This window comes from Muntiacus reevesi, chromosome 2, assembly GCF_963930625.1.
Source record: "Muntiacus reevesi chromosome 2, mMunRee1.1, whole genome shotgun sequence".
Classification (NCBI taxonomy): domain Eukaryota; kingdom Metazoa; phylum Chordata; class Mammalia; order Artiodactyla; family Cervidae; genus Muntiacus; species Muntiacus reevesi.
In genome coordinates this window covers 51,667,797-51,689,746 of record NC_089250.1, presented here as the reverse complement: position 1 = coordinate 51,689,746, position 21,950 = coordinate 51,667,797, and the positions used below count along the sequence as shown (strand labels likewise).

Genomic DNA, 21,950 nt, shown 5'->3' with positions numbered 1-21,950 from the left:
CAGGGTTCTTCCTGGGAAACCTTTGCCGCCATGATCTGGAAAACACCTACAGTGATCCAGAAATACAGAAGTGGATATGGATATATCCCAGCCCTGGCCCCAGGAGCCCCTTGAATCTAGAAGGGGAGACTGACGAGCTGCAGGTCCAGCTCTCCAGAATTCCAAATACCCGGAAGATCAATGGCTTTCACTTCTCTGTCATTTCTTCAAATGAGACACCTGAATTTTGAACTTCTCAGAAACGGGCTTTATTGGCAAGGCAGAGATTTAAGGTTCCCTCCAGAAGACACTGAAGGTAATTTCCACCCAATTACCATGAGTTTCTCATCAACACCATTCCCTTGGGAGGCATTACTAAAGGGGAGATGGTACCAGATGATAATGTCAGAGAACCTGCACTATTAAATAACTTCTGAAAATTCCCAAGGTTTAATGGCAATGGTTTTCCTTTGCACGTCTTACTTCTTTTTTTTTTAATGCACTCTTCATTTTATTGTGTTCAGGCCAAGCTTTGACGCAAGTGGAACAAATATAGTCATATCTGTTCCTCTGAAAGCAGAGAGGGTAGTGCAGAGTCACAGAGGGAAGCGTGGGCTCTGGCGTCAGACTGCCTGTAATCACTCTTGCTGCTGACAGGTAGCAGCTTTGTAATCTTGGGCCAGGGACTCTTTCTTTGAGCCTCAGTTCCCTGATCTATCAAATCAGGTGAAAAGTACTTTCTTCATAGTGTTGCTCAAGCGAAATAATGAATGCAATAGCAAAACCTGGCACACAGCAAGGGCTCAATAAACAATAGCTATTACTATTATTGTTATTATAGACAGTCCAGGGGTGACAGAGGTAGACAAGCAATTGGGCAGATCTGCATGTGGTGTTAGACATGGAGATAGACACAAAGAGGCAAGAAAACTGTCCTGCTCTTAAGGATCTCACCTTTAGATTAGGGGAAGGGCAAATGCAAATTAGGGCAAAATGCAGTGGGAAGCAATACAATAATGCAAGCAATTAAAAAGGAGTCCCCTATAAAAGATGTTTTGAGGTAGCACTGATGCTCATGCAAAGAGTACAGGCATTGGAGTGAGCTCCACAGAGTAAGAATGGAAACTAATTCATCTCTAGCTGGGAATCAGCCTAGAATCAAGCTCATGCTGATGCTGAGGTGAACACAAAGACATCTGTTACAGACAAACGTGTTTTGAGATGTGTCCTGCTGAACTCTCACAGGAAAGTAATGTTAGAGATCATGGAATTGACCTGGTCTAGAATTCAGATCTACCTGATGCCAAAGCTCCTAATCTTCCTATGACATCCCATTGTCTTCACTGATTTCTCTCTACATCCTCACAAGTTCTGAAGCATAATAGCTGCCCATCCTATATTGGTGGAGAGGATGGATGGATGGATAGATGGTGTGTGGTGGGTAGATTGTGAAGAGACGGATGGAACATGAATAGGATTTAGAGGAGAGATGGAGGGATGGTAGATAATGAATGGATGGATGGTGGCTAGATAGATGTAGAGTGGATGGATGGGTGGATAGGGACTGGAAGAATGGTAGGTAGATGAATAGTTGGGTAGTTGAAAGATAAATTAATGGTGAGATGGATGGATGGCAGATAAGTGGACAGATAGATGGTGAGATGGATGGATGGCAGATAAGTGGACAGAAGCAAAGACTTGCTTTGTACTTAAAAACTCATGACAGTGGCCCAGAGTGAAGAGCAACAAAGTGCAGCCAGGTACTTAACAGCTCTGGTGCTCCTCGTTAAAACATCATCTACTTAATGGTAGTTGATAAATACTAAAGTTCAGTACTTGCTATGTGACAGAGCCAGTGTTAAGTCCTTTACAGAGATCATCTCACAAATGTCCTGAGGTCATTAATATTATTTGAAAAGGAACTAGAGCTTACAGAGCTGTTGCAAGATGCACAGCAAGTAGCTGGCAGAATCAGGATTCAGACTCAGGCTGCTAAAAACTCCAAGCTCCTGTTCTTAACCTGTGTGGTCAGTTTCTGTGATATACTTTTTCTTCATGGAGGAAGCTCATAACACCATTTAGGAGTCAGGAACTATCTACCAGGGAAGGAGACACTAGAGCTGAGTCTTAAAGGCCAGGAGAATAAGGGTTTTCAAGACAGAACAGAGAGCTAGTGCTGAGGAGGTGTATCAATTCCTTCCTATAGGTGAGAAGGAAGCAGGAAAAAAGACAAGACAGAAAAGGTAGGCTAGGACCAAGTCATGGAGGATCTTTGAATGCCATAGACAGAATGATTAATGGTGATATTAGTAGCAACGAATGCTTTGTGTCAAGCTCTTTGCTAGCTGCTTTTACTTGTATCCTTTCATCTTAACCTCTCAAATATGTGAGACTAATTGCTACTTTTACCCTAATTTGCAGCTGAGAAAGCTGAGCATGTGATTTAATAACTTACTAAAGGTTATATAGCTAAAATGGCAAAGTCAAGACTTGAACCCAGGGCTCTCTAACTATAGAGTTCATGCTTTTAACCACCGTGCTATACTGCCCTGTGTGAACTTGAACTTTATCCATTCTGTAAGAAATTGATCTTCATCTTGTCCTATGGGAAGCCATTGAAAGCTTTTAAATAGGAAACAACCTGAATAATGTATGCATTAGAAATATCCCCTCTGATGACTATGCAGGTTGGACAGAGTAAGACAAAACTGGTTTCTTCTGTAAGTCCACCTTTTCTGCATGCCTGCCTTTGCCTAGACCTGCATTTTACCTTTTAGGTCCCTGAGTCTGTTTACTGACTGGATGGAAAGCCAAGACAACTAATTTGCTGTGTGACCTTAGATAGCACCTGACCTCACTGGGCCTCAGATTTCTCACAGGATAGGAAGGGGCTGGCTCATGGATTCTTAGGGCTCTCTCCAGCTCTGACGTTGCACTTCCCTCTGTTCTCTGGGATTATGTGACTAAATGTGCCACATTTTCTGCACTATCTTGAAGTTCCAAAGCATAGAAGAGTTATTTTTGGTCACTGTTCAATATAAAGCTTTGTTCTCCGGGCCCTCTGGTGTCATTGTCGGCTTGTCTCTACACAATCCTCTTCAAGACACCCTGGCCTTCCAGACCCACTAACTCCAAGGAAGAAGCTATTCATAAACTTCTGACAGGGTTTAATTGCTAACTGCATCTAGCTGAGGAGATGTCACAAGTAGCATTAGACCAGAGATTGGCTCCCTAAATGCCCACAGAGGTGTCAATAGTCACTTCTTTGAGAATTGAGGAAAGTTCACACTCCATTTAAATGCAGTCTAAGAACTAAGCAGGGTGGGAGGATAGTTGTAAACCAAATAGTGAGCATGGCCTCTGGCTTGTGCCCTGAGAGTACTTGAGTAGGACTAACCCCTGTCTTAGTGGAAAGACAGGTACTAATGAGCGTGGGACTAGAGTGTGGGCCTCAAGGATGTGGACTTTGGAGTCAGAATGCCTGTATCCCAAGCTCCCTTCCAGTTCCTACAGTTGATACAACCTTGAGCAAGTTACCTAATATAGCTGTGCCTCGGTTTCCCCATGTGGAATATGTGGATGTGGTGTGTTTGAGTGAGTCATTGTGTGTGAGGTCATAAGAACAGTATCAGGTACATAGTAATTAAAATTCAACATTCAAAAACCTAAGATCATGGCATTTGGTCCCATCACTTTATGGCAAATACATGAAGAAACTATGGAAGCAGTGACAGATTTTATTCTCTTGGGCTCCAAAATCACTGCAGATGGTGATTGCAGCCATGAAATTAAAAGATGCTTCCTCCTTGGAAGAAAAGCTATGACAAACCTAGACAGCATATTAAAAAGCAGAGACATTACTTTGCCAACAAATGTCTGTATAGTCAAAGCTATGGTTTTTCCAGTTGTATATGGATGTGAAAGCTGGACATCCAGTTGTATATGGATGTGAAAAGCTGGACATAAAGAAAACACTGCAGAATTGATGCTTTTGAACTGTAGTGTTTGAGAAAACCGTTGAGAATCCCTTGGACTGCAAGGAGAACAAACCAGTCAATCCCAAAGGAAATCAACCCTGAATAATCATTTAGGGTTAGTAGGACTAACACAGGGGTTAGTCCTACTCAAGTACTCTCAGGGCACAAGCCAGAGGCCATGCTCACTATTTGGTTTACAACTATCCTCCCACCCTGCTTAGTTCTTAGACTGCATTTAAATGGAGTGTGAACTTTCCTCAATTCTCAAAGAAGTGACTATTGACACCTCTGTGGGCATTTAGGGAATCAATCCTGATTCAAAGAGCTGACTCACTGGAAAAGACCCTGATCCTGGGAAAGACTGAAGGCAAGAGGAGGACGAGATGGTTGGGTGTCATCACCAACTCAGTGGACATGAGTTTGAACAAGCTCTGGGAGATGATGAAAGACAGGGAGGCCTGCTGTGCTGCAGTCCATGCGGTTGCAAAGAGTCAAACACAACTGAGCAACTGAACAATAACATAGTAATTGCTAAACAAAATGTTGGATTGTTATTATTATTGGGGTTCCAGGGGCCATGAGAATCCCCACTAGCCTAAAGAAATAAGTATACCATAAGACTGTGATCCTCAAAATGTTCTCCCATCGCAGCTTTACCAAGCAACTTGTTAGAAATGCAAATTCTCAGGCCCTACCCAGACCCACTAATTAGACGCTCTGGGGGTGGGGGCCACAGATTTGGGCTTTAACAGGCCCTCTGGGTGACACTGATACATGATAAAATCTGAGAGCTGTAAGCATGCCTCCTAAAACACCCCTCATGGTGACTCCTCTAAGACAGATAAACATAGTAGCAGTGGTGATGGCTCAGGTGGGTCTTTCTCTTCGCCTGAGCCATTGTAAAGTATAAAATAGATGAAATGGGTGAAAATACAGGGTTGTTGTGCAGAGCCAATGAAGTTAGGGAAATGACAAGCCTGTTGGCCCATTCTACCTGCTCTGTCTTCCTGGAAGTCCTTAGGAAAATGTCCCTGGGGTGTAAGGCAGTCCCCTGCTAGTTTAACAGTTTAGTTCACTGGCTTTGGAAACATGCATATCTTTATACTAAAGGGAACTCCAACAGAGAGGAAAGGCTCTGGGTGACTCCTGCAGGTGGCTTCCTCCTCTCAGCTCCAGTTCCTCCCAGCAATTTGTAAACCTGGGAGCAGAGGACCTCCAAACCAGATGGCTGAGGGGAAAGGAATGGCTTCCACATGACCAGAACTCAAATCTTGGCTCCAGTTGAGTGACATGGGCAATTTACCACGCCTCTCTGAGCTTTTCTGTAAAGTGAGTATCATCATCTTCCCCATTCAAGGCTGTGGAGACAACTAACTGAGCTCTCTTGCCCAAGAGACTCTTGTTAAGAACCTACTATGTGTAGGCTCTGTTCTAGCTCTTCAGATACAGTGATGATGGTGATCATGACCTGCCCTCATAGAGCTAATGTTTTAAATAGGGAGATGAATATTCCATGTCTAGTTACAAAGTTAATTATTTTATTACAATTGTGATGCATACATGATGACATAAAGGGACCTAGTCTGATATATGGGGTTAAGGGCAGGTGAGGAAGTAATGTTTGGTCTGAGAACAGGCCTGACCTTATTTAGCAAAACTATTCTACAGCAAAAGTATATAATATTTAAGGCCTCTTTGAGTATTTTGAGTGATAAGAAGCCATAAAAGGTTTCAGCAGGAGTGTGAAGTGATCAAATCAGAATTTTTGAAAGAATCGTCTTAATAAAAAAAACAATAGACCATTCTAAGAGCTGGTAAGGATGTGGAGCAACTGAACTCTCATACAACTCTGTGCAAATGATCACAACTATTAAAACTTTGAAAATCATTACATTGTACACGTGAAATTAATATAATGGTGTATGTCAATTATACTTCAATGTAAATAAATAAACAAAAAGTAAGAAAAGCAGTTTGACAGTTTTACATGAAGATAAAAATACTCTTACTATGTAGCCCAGAAATCCCTCTAGAGATTTACTAGGTGAAATTAAACACATGTTTACACACACCAAAAAAATAATAGAGATGAATGTTTGCAGTGGTTTTATGTATATATAATCACCAAACACTGGATGCAATCCAGATGCCCATTTACTGATCGAGGGATTAACTTGACAGCCTTTCAATGGCATGCTCCTCCGCAGCAAAAAGAAACATCACTGATACACACGACAACATGGATGAATCTCATAAGAATTATACTGAGTGAAACAGACTCAGAAGAGTACCTACCACATTATCTATTTACAGGATGCTTCATAAAAGCTACAACTACATGGATAGAAAAAGGATCAGTGGCTGCCTGGGAGTAAGGGAAGAGGGTGGGGTTGACTGAAAAAGATCATGGGAGAACATATTGGCTTGACAGAACTGATTTATATCTTGACTATAGTGGCAGTTACCTGTGTGTGTTTGTCAAAATTCACAGAACTGTACACTATTTAGTGTTCAGTGAATTCTATTTTCTATGAATGTGTCTGTGCTCAGTCATTCAGTTGTGTCTGACCCTGCAACCCCATGGACTGTAGCCCACCAGGCTCCTCTGTCGATGGAATTCTCCAGGCAGGAATACTGGAGTGGGTTGCCATTTCCTTCTCCAAGGGATCTTCCCAAGCCAGGAATCAAACCTGTGTCTCCTGCATTGGAAGGCAGATTCTTTACCACTGAGTCACAAGGGAAACCCTATTTTTTTTTTTAATGAATAATACCTTTTAAAAATAACACATTTGCTACCAAGAAGGAATAGTTTGGGTTGGAGGACAATTAGAAGGCCTTTACAGGTAAAAGATAAGAGATGATGGTGCCTATTTTGGCATGTGGTGGTGAGGATAGAGAAATAGGCAGATTTAAGAGCCAGTTTGGGCCACTCCTTCCAGGTCAGCCCACTCCCGTGTCACAGGAGTGTACTATGCTCTTTTTAATAAAAGATCTGTCTGCTTGAGCTGTAACTGAGCTGTAACTAGTCTGTTGTTTCAAATCCTTGCTATGATAACACAAGAGCCTAGGAATCCTAAGCTGTAATTAGTCCATCATTCCAAATCTTTGTTACAATGAGGCAAGAACCGAGGGAGAGAAATAAACTGACCTGATGATAATAATGTATCAATATTGGTTCACTGACTATAATAGATGTACCATACTAATGTTAAAAAAAAAAAACGAGTCAATTAGAAGGGGAGGCAGCTGAAGGCTGGCATCTTGCAGGCACATTTTTGTTGCTCTCTTTGTATCATTTATATGAGCCATAAGCATACAGAGTTGTTGTTTAGTTGCTAAGTCATGTCTGACTCTTCCTAACCCCATAGACTCTAGCCCTGCCAGTCTCCTCTGTCCATGGGATTTCCCAGGCAAGAATACTGGAGTGGATTGCCTTTTCCTTCTCCAGGAGATCTTTCTGACCCAGGGATCAAACCCACATCTCCTGCTTGACAGGTGAATTCATTACCACTGAGCCACCAGGGAAGCCCATAAGTAAACATAGGCAACTTCCAAATGTATACTTACAATTCCTGCAATTTAGTGCATGCTAAGGCCTCATGGGTTCACAAGGGGAAGGAGACAGGGCCAGTCAGAAGAGTGGACAGAGGCATTATTGCAAACCCAGTGGAACAGAAATTCACATATGATCTCACTTGTATGTGGAATTGAAATGGTAATCATTTCACAATTCATACAAACAGTGAATAACTATATTGTACACAATATATGTTGTATGTTGATTATACCACAATATATGTTGTATGTCAATTATATGTTGTATGTCAGTTATACACAATATATGTTGTATGTCAATTATACCTCAATAAAATAATTATTTTTTAGAAGACACACCTAGGGTATGAACAGGGTCCTGAGTAATGGCTAGAGAGGGACAACTAGCCCCTGTCCATGAGTAAGGACCCCAAGAATGGTGAAATATAATGCCATAGTGAGCAAATTCATTGATATAGTTGATCATGATAGAGACTCCAGACATAATGTGTCATCTCATGCCCCTGGAGATGTCTCTGCTTATCTGGTGATTGACTAAAACTTGAACCAACAGTGAGTATCATTGAAAGAGACTGGGATGCCAGAGCCTGGGTTTATATGCCTGAATTATATGGAGGAGGAAATCAAAGGCATAGGGACATGAGAAGTTTTGGCTGGATTTATCATGTGCAGCTGTCACACCCGCCCACCAACTGTGATCCACGAGAAGGCCTAGGAGACACTGCCTTGACTAAGGCCTTGAGATGGGAGCACCTGTGTCCCTGAAAGCTCTGTGGTTGATTTCTTTGAATTATAGGCTGAATCATGGGGAACGTCACTATTGATACAGCCTCCTTGTTTTCAGTCAAAATGATGGAATCCTAAAGCAGCAGAAGACAAATGGTAGGACTTAATGAGGACCAGGTAGACATATCTATCTTAAAGGGAAGTAGGGAACGTCCCAGTTATTAGAATGTCTTAGTCCACAGAGGGCTTTGATAATGTTTATTTGATCATAGAGTCCTAGGAATGAAATAGATGAGTACCCTACTAGAAAACTACTTGATTTCTGTAACTGGAAAAATTCTAGATCCAGTAGCCAAAAATCTGAGAGTCTCCACTACAAAGAATCATGACTTTCACTCAGTTTTGAAACCTATATCAATTTACACACCAACAGTGCTTCAATTGCAAGGGAGGCACGGTATTACTGAAGAATTGTTCTGTGCCATCGTCTCAAGTGCACACAGTAAATCTTCCTCTAAGCATTCCCCAGAAGGACCTGCAGCCATCTGCTAGAGTGATTATGTTGGGAGGAAAAAGAAATTTTCAGAGTTTACATGAGTTCTGAACTGATGCTAATTCCTGGGGTTCCAAAAGTTTCCTGTGGCCTCAAATGGGGGTTGTAGTGTCAAGTGATAGCTATTCAGCTCAAGTCAGACTTGTGGCAGACCCAGCTTGTCCACATCTCCACCCTGTGAGTTATGTTCTCAGTTTCTAAATTTATCGTTTAAGTTGACGCACTTGAAAACTCACAGAACCCGCCTATTGGCTCTCTGAGTAATGCGATGAGGATCATTATGAAAGGGAAGACTACAAAGAAGTCCTTGCAACTTTCCCCTTTATTGCTGTGGTGAACCTGAAGCAGTGTCACATCACTGAGGAAACTGCAAAGATGAATGCCTTTGACAAAGTAGGAATACTGTTACTTATTTTATCTCCCATTCAGCTCTCCAGTTCCTCATATGCAGAAGTCATATGGATCTGGAAAAAAATGAGTGTGAACTATTATAAACCTAATCAGGTGGTGATTCCCACTGAATTGCTGTTTCAGGTGTAGTATCTTTACTGGAATAAACCAACTTGGCCCTGGAACTCAATAAGCAGCTACTGAATTGCCTAATGCCTCCCTACCCCCCACACCAGTACAAGGACAATCAGAAGCAGCTTGCTTTTAGCTAGTAGGGACAACAGTTTACCTTCTCAGTCATGCTTCAAAAATACATCAGTTCTCCTGTTCTATGCCACGATCACATAACCAACCATAGAAATCTTTATTTGTCTTGACATTCCATGAAACATTACACTGGGCTACTCCATTTTGCTCACTGGATCTGATGAGCAGAAAGTAGGAGGTACTTTAGATACCTTAGAAAGACATATATGAATAAAGAGTGGGAGATAAAGTGTTGAGGAGTCAATAGATTATCAAGGAGTCAAGAAGACTATCTCCTCTAAAGTGAAAAACAGGTTACTCTACCTTACCACTTACAATGAAAATAGATACAATACTTAGTAGGCCTTTTTTGGATTTTGGAGGTTATGTATATCATATTTCAGAGTCAGACATGACTGAGCGACTAAGCACACACAGCATAGCATATATCACATTTAAGTATGAGATTAGACCCTCTAAGAGGTGTCTGAAAATCAGCTTCAAGTGAAAGCCAGAGCACGAGAAGGCTCTACAGCAAGTCTGGGGTGCAATACAAGCCACTCAACCACCTTGACCTTGTGATCTAGCATATCCAATAATATCTGAAGTGTAAATAGGGATGCTCTGTGGAGCCTCTGGAAAGTACCAACAGGAGTATCATAGCCCAGACCCCTAGGATTATGGAGAAAAATCTATGACCTTTTCCACAGATAACTATTCTCCTTTTAGAAATAGCTTCTGACTTGCCACTGAGCCTTAGTAGAGACTGAACATTTAATTGCAGGACATGAGAAGCTGAGCTTCTCATCATGAACTGGGTGTTGCCTGACCCATCTAAACATAAAATTGTGCATATGCAATATAAATCTAACATAAAATGGAAATGGCATATATGAGGCCAAACTCACACAAGTCCAGAAGGTACAAGTAAGGTGCATAAGCAGATGGCTCAGACTCCTTTGACATAAATTTTTATTGAATCACCTCCCCTCTCTTAATCAATGCCTTTGGCTTCTTGGGGTGTTTTTTTCCCCCATTTATTTTTATAAGTTGGAGGCTAATTACTTTACAATACTGTAGTGGTTTTTGCCATATATTGACATGAATCAGCCATGGATTTACATGGATTCCCCATCCCGTTCCCCCCTCCCAACTCCCTCCCCACCCCATCCCCTTGGGGTGTTTTTAATAATCAGTTAACTAAGGAAGAAAAACCCAAATCTGTTTTACAGATGAGTATGAACAAAATTCTGGTACTACCTGAATGTAGACAATCACAGCGCTACAGCCCTACTCATGAGTGATCCTGGACAGAAATAATAAAGAAAAATCTTCCTAATGGGCAAAATTTCAAGTAGTACATCTGGTTGTCTACTACGTCTAGAGTGAGAGAAGGTAGACCATATGGTTTGGCCATATGGTCATGAACTTGGAAGGAACATAATTGGAAGATTGGTGACAAAGAAGTCTGAGGAAGGAACATATGAATGGACCCCCTCAGCATTGGCACACACTATAAGGATATTCGTGCCCATAGGAATCCCTCCACAAAGAGTACCCACTGCAGAGGAGTTTCTTAATAATCAGGTAGACCAAGCGACGCATTCAGTGAGTGTTAGTCATTCCCTTTCCCAAAGCATCCTGTGCATGCTTAACGAGTCCATTAACAAAATTGCCATGGCAACAGAAATAGAGGCTATACATGGGATCAACAACCTGAATTTCCCCATAAGGTCAGCTTGGCTAAAGCTACTGCTGAGTACCTGATCTATCAAGAGAAGAGATCAACACTGAGTTCCCAAGAGCATCATTCCTGAGGAAACCAGCCAAACATCTGGTAGCCGGTTGACTACATTGAGTCTCTTTGATCTCGGAGGGAGCAGAGATCCATCCTCCCTGGAAAAGGCACATTTTTTGAATATGCGTGTGCCTTCTCTAGCCCTACTGCATCTGCTGGAACCATCATCTGTGGACTCACTGAGGGCTTTAGCTACCATTTTGGCATTCCCTGTAATATTAATTCTGATCAAGGAACTTAATTCACAGCAAAGAAAGTGCAGAAATGGAATCATACCCATGGAATTAATTGTTCTTGCCACACATCCTATTACCTGCAAATGGCTGGACTAATCAGAAGGTGGAATAATTTGCTGAGGGCTCAGTTACTGCACCAATTATGAGTCAATATCCTGAAAGGACTGGGTTCTTTCTTACAGGATACTGTATGTGCTTTGAATCAGAGACCACTGATCCTGGTTATGAAGAACCATAATAATAAAGGGATAGAAAATAAAAACAATAATAAAGGGATAGACATAGAAGTGTCTCCTCTCACTAATATACCCAAAAACCCACTTCCCACCTGAGGAAACTTGAACTCTGCTGGGTTGGAGGTCTTAGTCTCCAGGTGGGAACACTTTAACCGGAGGACACAAGAACAGCTCCACTGAATTGGAAGATGAGACTGTCAACCTGATGGTTTTGAGCTCCTTATGGCACTGAAGCAATCAACAGAAAGGAGGTTATTTACAGGATGGCATGATTGATCTTGATTACCAAGAGGAAAGTAGATTGCAGCTAAAAAATGGGGACAAGAAGAACTATGTCTGCAATGCAGTGGATTTTCTAGATCATCACTTAGTGTGTCCACGCCCAATAGTCGATGTTAAGAAAAAACTACAGCAAATGAACAAACAAAAAGTAGTATAATTGGAGACTCAGACCCTTTGAGAGGGATGGTTTGGGTCACTCCATTAAATAAAAGAGCTTTAATTAGCTCAGGCTCTGTCTGAGAGTAAGGAAAACACAGAATGTGTAGCAAAGAAGGAAGCCACAGACATCAACCGTGAGCTCCCGACCAAATACAGAGTGAAAGACTGTAATACATGTAACTCTGCATATATTCTCTTTGCTTATTACATGCCTGTGCTTATTTTTATTTGCTACTTTCTTCTTATTTTTATTCCTATGTACAAAATTTTAACTTTAATTTTACATTTGGTCTTTAGGTAACAGACTTTTCAGTGGGATTGTGAAGAACAATTAATATAACTAGCAATGGACATGGAACTCTGCTCAACATTCTATAATAATGAAAATGGGGAAAGAATTGATACATGTATATTTATAACTAATTGTCTTGCTGAACACCTGAAACTAACACAACACTGTTAATCAACTATACTCTGATATAAAAATTTTAAAAACCAAACTAACAATGGATACCATGACCACAACGTTGGTGCTTCTCCTCACCTTGGGGAGAAGGTGTGAACTTTACTTGTAACAAGGATAACTATATCTGATTAGATGAAAAGCTTAATCCTATTGGGAATTTTGGGAGACAGTGCAGCCCTCACGCCTCAGGGTATTTCTGCACAAATTCCCATCAGTCAGTGGTTGAAAGCTGCTGGGAAGAGGGTTGTTTTTTTTTTTGGAAGAGGGTTGTTAATGTCCCCATCCTCCCAGACAAGCAGCCTGACAGCAACAGGAAATCCTTGGGCAAAGAAACGCAGGTGCCAATCACCAGAAGTCAGTGAGGTAGTGAGAGCAAAAGGACACAGGTGAGGCTCTGGAACGTCCACTACACCGAAGCTTCCCTCTCTACAAAAGGTGAGGAGAATTTCTCCCTCACAGAGTTGCCCCTGTGCTGCTGAACTGCAAACTCCAGGGGTTACTGTTGGTGACTTGGAGGCCCTGAGTTGCTGTGAAGATTAAAGGAGATGGTGTAGAGCAAACAAACGCTGACACAGAGTAGGCCTTCAGTATGCGTCCACTCCTTCCCTTTTTCATTGAATAATTGTTTCACCACATCTGGTGGCTCAGATGGTAAAGAATCTGCCTGCAATGTTCCCCTGGGTGGGGAACATCCCCTGAAGAAGGGAATGGCAACCCACTCCAGTATTCTTGCCTGGAGAATTCCATGGACAGAGGAGACTCAGGCTCCAGTCCATGGGGTCACAAAGAGTCAGATATGACTTTTACCATACGGAGGACTTACTTGGTGCCACACACTATACCAATGCTACCCACACCCACGATACAGTATTAAGCACTTTATACAGAAGAGGAAACAAAGGCTCAGAGAGCTTAAGTCACTTTGTCCCCTCCCTGAGCACATAAGCACCGTGTCTGTCTGACTCCAGGGCCCCTGCTCCTAAGCTCTACCTTGCCCCATGATGCCAAAGGCTGATTCCGACATGTTGCTCAGTTGCACTTATTTTAGAGCGCGGATGCCAGATGTCTCAGTCAGCACCCTCCCTTGTCAGACATGACCCAGATTAGCCTCGGGAGGAGCAGCTGCCAGAAACTGGCATGTCTGCTGCCGCTCTGCCTTCTTAATTGGTGTCCCACCAAGATAGCTCAGGTAGGTGGGAGAAAGTCTTCCTTCTGCCTCGGGCTTTGCCTCTTTGGCCCACACACGTCCCAGAGGCAGAGGCATCTCGAAGCACCTCCTTGGGGGAATGAATTTTGAATCTAGGCCTCAAGGCTTGCAGAGACAAGTGACATGGCAAGGCTTTTTGTTCTGTCAAACTAGTTCATCCAAGCACAGAAGGAATGGACATCCTGCCCACTTTCTGTCTCTCTGCCTTGGAAGACCCAAGCCACGGCTGCTCATCGTCTCCTCTTTGGGTTCTAGTGGGAGCAGATATGCTTAGGGCACCAGCAAAGCAGGGCACCAAAAAGACAGTAAATAGGTGCAAAGCATGGGAACTAAGCAGGAAAAGTGATTCCTGTATTTGGTGTGTTTCTGACATCACAGTTTGGCTTACTCATCTCCACTGGTACATGCTTTACTGCAGACCAAAAAGATGGCAAATTCAAGTCTACAGACTGGGTGCTTGATACACCTATCTTCCAAAAATGGATGCACGGTTGGAAAGCCTGAAGTGCAGTAGAGAATGTATTTCCATTCTCCGCTTTGGCAGGCATATGCTGCGAGCATTTGTTTTTTCCTGTAGTGGTGATAGCAGAAGTCCAGCAGTGGATGTTTCATTCTGAATTACTGAGAGGAAGGTCATGGACATATGTTCTCTTGTCATCAACCAAGGCAAAGGCAGTGTGGCCCTGGAGACAACAGCAGTAACACCATTTCCTGATCTGTGTCTCTCAGCTGAGGCAACATGGTCATGGAGCCAGCAATGGGGACAGGGACTTCATGAAATCCATCCTCCTCCTAGAAGATTTAGAAGCTCCCTTGGTGCACCAATCTTGTTGATATATTCTGGGAGACATTCCTGAAAGTTCTTCCTAGAACTTGTTCATCCAGCACGTCCAACAATCCTGCAAGCACGTAAACCCCTGTATTAAGTCTCTTTCAGCTTAACCTAGTCTGAGTTATCTGCAGCAGAACCTGACTAATACTGGGTGCTTGTGATATACCCCACCCATGTGTTAAGTCTTTGCCTTTAACCTTCACAATGGCCTGAGTTCCCTGTAGTCCAGGACTTGGTGGCAAGCACAAGAACCAACTTGGGCTAATTTAAGCAGAAAATGAACTTACTAAAAAGATATTGATTAACTCAGGAAAGTCACTAGGAAGGGAAAGCCTAGAGAACAAGGCTTGGAAACTCTGCAACCAAAAATTGTGCCATAGAACTAGTCAAGTGAGAACACCACTTCCACGTGATTCCCTGTCCTACACACCCCTGCACCTGACAAAACTGCTTACGGGACTTGCAGACTTGGAAGTCTCACAGACACTGCAGTCTTGGAAAGCTCTGCTTCTCGGCACTGTAGTCATTGCTGCCTCTGCCCCGCAGCAAGTTCTCCACCCCTCCCTCATCTCTGGGTTCCAAGCGTAGCACACATCTTATTTCTGAGCCAGTACACGTGTTCAAACTCAGCTCCAAAGTGCCTGAGACCCAGACACCAGTCTTTCTGGCTTCCTAGGCTGTTCACAAGGTAAGCCCTGCTCCCCTTTGCTCTCTTCCACTCTACAGTGCCTCATGTATCTTCATTCAATGAGGCCTGTTGGTTGCCATCTGGGTTAAGCACTGCCCTTGCCTGTTGGTTCTTTAGAAATGAAAATATGCTGGATTTCCTGTTGGCAACTCAGCACCACTCCCCCGCTTCCACGCTCTCCCCCGTGGCAGGGACTAGACGCGTGGAAGGGACATTCCCAGGACTCCCTGGCCAGTAGGTTTGTAGGTTGGATGTGCCAACAAAAGGCACTCACAGCAGCGCTGGGAGGCGGAAGAGAAGCAGAAGGCACGAGTGGACAGACACGTGGGCTCCGGTGACGGCCACACAGGGGCCTGCAGCAGCCTCTAGACTTTCTCTCACAAGTCTGGGAGCTACGGGCAGTTGTGGAGCGACAGGCAAACAGGCAACAAGGCCTGCACGGAAGGGGAAGGGAGTTCTGAGGAACACACACACCGCCTCATTTAACCTCACAACAACCTGACGAGGAAAATGTTATTCAAGAGCCCATTTTACAGGTAAGTAAGTAGGGGTTCAGAGAGGTAAAGCAGTTGCCCTAGGGCACATGCCTGTGTAACAGTAGAGCTCCTGTTCACTTTCTCTTACCCCTGACATTCTCCCCAGCTCACCCCCATCCCTCATTGGCAAAGCAGATGGAGGAAGGTGCAGGAAAGGCCAGAGACCAGAAGGAAGGGCGAGAGGTCTAGAGCCAGGCTGTGCTCAAAGCACCAAGTATCTTTGGAATGTTAGAAAGTTCTACTGGAAAGTCCTTCTGAGCCTGAGGCACATTCTTCTAAAGAATTTTCTTGATTGGAAAAATCCTGTGCTTTGAGGATGGAATTGAATGTGTGGGAACAGCCAAAGGTCACTGGGGACCACAGCTGCAGAGTAAGGACACAGATCAAGCTAAGGGATACCAACGAAGATTGAGAGACAGCCGTGTCTCATACAGACATAAGCCCAAAAGGGCAGGCAGTGCTGTCAGGGCCATTGCAGCTTCAATGGAGCAGCCAAGAGAATAAGTGGTCCAAAATCTCCCATTAGCTGTGCAACCTTGGGGAAGTCACTGCCTCTCTGAGAGGTCTTCTAATCAACCTTCTGTCAGAGGCAAATAATTACAGTGATTGGATTGCTGGCTTTCAAATCAGGTTATTGAGTTCTTGGTTCTACCACCTCCTGCATGGTTTGGGGCAAGTTCTTCCATTTCTCTGTTCCTGTTCCTATATCTGTAAAAGGAGGATAAGAATACCTATAAAAAAGAGTTATTAGAACAATGAAATTAAGTGAATTGCAAAAGGATTTTGAATTGCAGTAGGCATATAGCATGCACTCAGTAAATGTTAGTTATTGTCTTTCTTACCTTGGAGGGAAGTATGAGGATTAAAGGAGACAGCATGTGTAAAAGGTTTCACATATAATTTGGCTTATTAGATCAGCTCAGAAAACAATGGTATTCTGGTTATCTAATATTGCATAATAAACCATTCCAAAATGTAGCAGCTTAAAATAACAATAGTCAATTCCTTTGCCCACAAATCTGTGACTTGGGCAGGGATTAGCAGAGCTGGTTCATCTCTGCTCCATGAAGCATGAGCTGGAGTGGTTAGAACAGAGCTGAAGAATTCACTTCCAAGATGCCTCACTCCCCTGGGTAGCAGGTTGGTGCTGACTGATGGCTAGGAGTGCAGCTGGGGCTACAGACCAGTGGCCCACATTATCTCTCCCTGGGTCTCTCTACATGACTGCTTGGGCTTCCTCACAGCATGGCAGCTGAGTTGAAGAGCAAGTGCAAACGATTGTGGAGCTTCCCGCCTCTTGCGGTCTCGGCCCACAAACAGGCACAATTTCACTTCTACTGCATTCAGTTAGTCAAGTAATCATTGAACCTGCCAGACTCAAGGGGAGGCACATAGATCCCTCCTCTTGAATGGAAAGAATGTCAAAGAATTTGCAGCCACCTTTAATTTATTACAAAGAGTTTGTGTTTTCACTCCAGTACTGGCCCCAGGCACACATACACAGACACAAACAGGTGAACTCTTCTTTCCTAAACCATGCTCCAACAGACATGTAGATGACCAAAAGGGGAAAGAGAGAGACACACACACCCCCAAAAAACTGGATAAATCCTACTTGCTGTTTAGGATCCCCCAGAAGAGAGTCTGTGAGTCTCTCATTTCCCAAGAACCCTGGGTGAAGAGTCTGCTCCGCATCCCCAGTATCCCTGTCTTCCACCCCTCAGAGCTGGCCAGGGAGCTGATCATTGTACTAGGGGCTGTACGTCAGAGTAGAGAAGCTCATAGTTTATGGAACCTCTAGGTAGTTTCCTGCACTCCCTCAGCCTTGGATGTCTCACCTGGAAAATGAGCATGATAAATTCTACCTCATAAAGTCTCCCTGAGGATTAACTGAGGTCACAAATAGTTAGAGTAGGGTAAATTAACAAGCCACCAATCAGGCTCATCAGGGCTCAGGCGGTAAAGAATCTGCCTTCAATGCAGGAGACCTGGGTTTGATCATTGATTCCTGGGTTTGGAAGATCTCCTGGAGGAGGAAATGGCAACCCACTCCAGTATTTTTGCCTGGAGAATCCCCATGGTCAGAAGAGCCTGGCAGGCTATGGTCCCTGGGGTCACAAAAAGTAGGACACGTCTGAGCGACTAAGCACAATCAGGTTGATTATTTAAAATGTGGCATATTGTTCATTTCAGAAACAGATCTCTCCAGGGATTTCTGAAATCCAGAGATTTCAGAAACTCTCCAGGCCCTCAACCTACTAGGTGGTAGTGAGTGGACAGGAGTCAAGAGACTTTTGATAGAAGTCTAAGATAGAAACTGAATATGTATGATCTCATCAAACATGGTTTGATCTCAACTATGTAAAAAGATAGAGACTAGAAGGAAATAAGGCAAAGTGTTCACAGTGGTTGATGCTGGAGGGTAGGATTATAGGTGATTTTTTTTCCTGCTATTTCTTTATAATCTTGTTGCATGTATGTCCTCATATCTTAGAGCACCTTCCTTGGTGACTCAGACCGTAAAGAATCTCTCTGCAATGCAGGAGACCCAGGTTCGATCCCTGGGTTGGGAGGGTCCCCTGGAGAAAGGAATGACAACCCACTCCAGTGTTCTTTCCTGGAGAATTCCACGGAGAGAGAAGCCTGGAGGGCTATGGTCCATGGGGTCGCAAAGTCAGGCATTACTGAGCGACTAACACACACACACACACACACAAACATACACACATACCTAATATCTTCTCAGTTTGTGTGTGGCTTTTATGAATAAATATAGGATAGCACCTGTCCTACCTGCACTGCCCCCTCCCACACACACACACTGCCACACAAGTGTGACTTTCTGTGGAGCAGGCTTTCCACAAGATGATGCTGTCAGAGCTTTGGGTAGACAATTCTTCCCTGAGCTGAGGTGAACCCAGCACTGTCCCTCGCCCATGTTGCCTCCAGGAGCACTCCCCACTGTCGTCCAAAAATACCCCTGCATTATGCAGAAAAATGTTCTTATTTTTCAGAGATGTATTTGGGGTGAAATGTCAGACTGTTTGTAATTTACTGTAAACTACTTCAGAGAAAATAGATAAAACAACTATGGCCAAAAAAATCCCCATAACAATTGAGAGATCTAAGTGATGGATGTATGTGTATTTGTTCAATTATTCTTTTTACATTTCTGTTTGAAAATTTTCAGGACAAAAAGTTGTGGGGGGTGGGAATGCCCCACCTATTTCCAAATGTCCCTTATTGGTGTGTTAACACCTCTGGTTGAAAAACCTATATTTTTATTTTGTATCAGTTTCATTTTCATAAATGTTGAATCTGGTTTTTAATTTAAAACTGCCATGGGGCTGCCATTTTTTTCTTCCGATTGTTTCCTCTTTGGCTTCCTTCTCCTGAAGACAACATCTGGATGTAGGGAAATGTCCTCATGGCAATGGGGAGAGGTGGCCCTCCTACTGCTTTTTGAGTCCTTGCTGGTTTCATGAGGTATCCCTTACCCTGCCTGCTTGTCATGAGTTGTTAAAGCCCGCAGCCACTAAAACTCGTGATCTGTTCTCACTGACCTTGACCCAATGCCACCACCTCTCTCCTGGGCACCTGAGCACCTCTGAGCCTCAGCTGCATCCTCCATACAGCTCTGCCTTGGCTGGCTACATACAGTAGCTCTTCACACTCACTGTGGCTCATGCCTCTCAGCAATCTCCCTCATTCCTCACTATGAGCATATAAGGACTTCCAGACCTCTTTCATGCTGTGTGCAACCTGAGATGATTCCTAACACAGGTGACAAAAGTGGGATGGGATAAGATGCAGTAACGGGGGAGTCCAACCGTCCATCCTTACCTTACATGTATATGGCGTTTTACAGACTTCCGGTACACTCTCCTTTCAACACCAAACTCTTTCTGATGCCTACTCTATGCCAGACATTGTTCTGAGGGTCTGGGACTCCCCCACCCTACTACATGTACACACCAAGTATCTGTTGATATATGAAAGGGCAAACAAGTCACAATGCAGCTGTACCAGTGAATACCAAGCAGATGTTAAAAAGAATGAAATTAACTGATATGTTCTAAGGAAAGATATCCAAGATATGTTGTTCGATGAAAAGGAACATCTCAATGTAATGAGTTGGGAAGACTATGAGCCCTTTTCCGTGAAAAAAATAATTATATTAATGAGAACTGAAAGCAACACACTTTTCTGTTCTACTGTTAAATAATACTAAGACCAAGTAATAGTTTAGGGGTTTGCTCCAAGAAGCACCCATTCTTTGAAGATAAGACAGAGAAAAATTAAACACTTTACTTATCAAAACAGAAAACTTGCTCATCTAGACTCACTTTAAGGCCCTTGCCCTTCTGTGTTCACTAATCTGAAGCTCTTATGTCACAAATTCTGCCCAATCCCAACCAGTTACTTGCCTTGTGTGACCCACCTTAAAACCATTCAATGCAGCCTTCAAAACCCTGTAAGTATATTCTTTAATGTCTTCACTTGAAAATACTACTGGTGTTACTCACTTGAAGATACTAAGGTGTTATTCTCCCTTTCTGTGGTAAGTTTAATATACTTAGTTTTGTTCAATCATCAAGTTTTTTCTGGTGGTCTTTGAGGGAATTGGTGATCAATAATAATAATAATTTAATATGTGCTGAGAACTAAGCTGATTGTTTTGTAGACCAATCCAACTCTGTAAGACTTTTGATATTATTCCCATTTTACAGATGAAGAAACTGAGGATTTGAATTTGAGCAACTTGCCAAATACTACACAGGGAATAAGTGATAGAGGTCACATTGAAACCGAGAAGTCTAGTGCCACAGCCTGAGATCATAACTTTCTAATATTGCCTCTATTCTAGTTATTATTACTATGTAACAAAGCACTCAAAATCTCAGTGGCTTAGAAAACACACACAACATTTACTGTGCTCACAAACCTTCCATCTGACCTGGGCTTGATGGGGATACAGGCTTTGGCTCCTGCAGCATCAGCTGAAGTGGCTCAAAGCCTGGAAGCTGGGGTCATCTAGAGGCCCATCCTTTCACTCATCCAGCAATTAATGCTGAATGTCAGCTGGGACCTCAGCTGGCAACCAGCCAGAATACTTGCACGTGGCATTTCATGTGCCCTGGGCTTCCTCACAACGTGGTGGTGTGTTCACATGGTAAGCATCCCGAGAGAAAGAGATTTCCAGGCGAATCCATTTTACCTTTTATGACCTGGGCTTGGAAGCCATGCAGCATCATTTCTGCCTCATCCCATCTGTCAAGACCATCACAAGGCCCTCCCCGGGCTCAAAGAGAGAGCATACACATTGACTTCGTGATGGGAAGTGCCAGTATCAGAAAGACCACTCAAGATCAGAAATATTGCTGTGGTCATTTTTGGAAATACAATCTTCCACAGACCCACATATTCAGTGCGCATGCTAAGTTACTTCAGTCGTGTCTGACTCTTTGCAACCCCAGGGACTGTAGCCCGACAGTCTTCTCTGTTTATGGGATTCTCCAGGCAAGAATACTGGGGTGAGTTGCCATTCCCTTCACCAGGGGATATTCCCAACCCAGGGATTGAACCCACATCTCTTATGTCTCCTGCATTGGCAGGCAGGTTCTTTACACTAGTGCTATGTGAGAAGTGTGCATGTACATTAGGTCTGAAATGGTATATAACAGCTAGCTATTGTTATTTCTCAGCATTATAAAGAAAGAAAGAAAGAGTACTAAGTCCTGCCTGACTCTTGAGATCCATGGAGTCTGCCAGGCTCCTCTGTCCATGGGATTCTCCAGGCAAGAATACTGGAGTGAGTTGCCATTTGCTTCTCCAGGGGAACTTCCTGACCCAGGAATTGAACCCAGGTCTCTGGCATTGCAGGCAAATAGATACTTTACTGAGCTACGCAGGAAGTAAGGGCCTTTTATTTTCTATGATATGTTCAGATTTTTGTTAACAGGGTATGAAAAACTATGGTAACATTATTTTTCAGTCCTTTCTCAAGAAGCTTATGCTGAAGGTGAGTATACTAACCATTATCTATTTCTTCTCCTATATCCATTCTCTGCCTCTTGTTGCTTT

The 21,950-nt window shown here is 43.2% G+C and overlaps 1 long non-coding RNA gene across 1 annotated transcript in view; it reads right to left on the bottom strand.

Annotated features, from left to right (window-relative positions):
• Positions 1 to 21,950, bottom strand: part of LOC136159398 (uncharacterized) — a 76,131-nt gene that overhangs the window by 12,456 nt on the left and 41,725 nt on the right. The gene's annotated exons all lie outside the window — the stretch shown is intronic.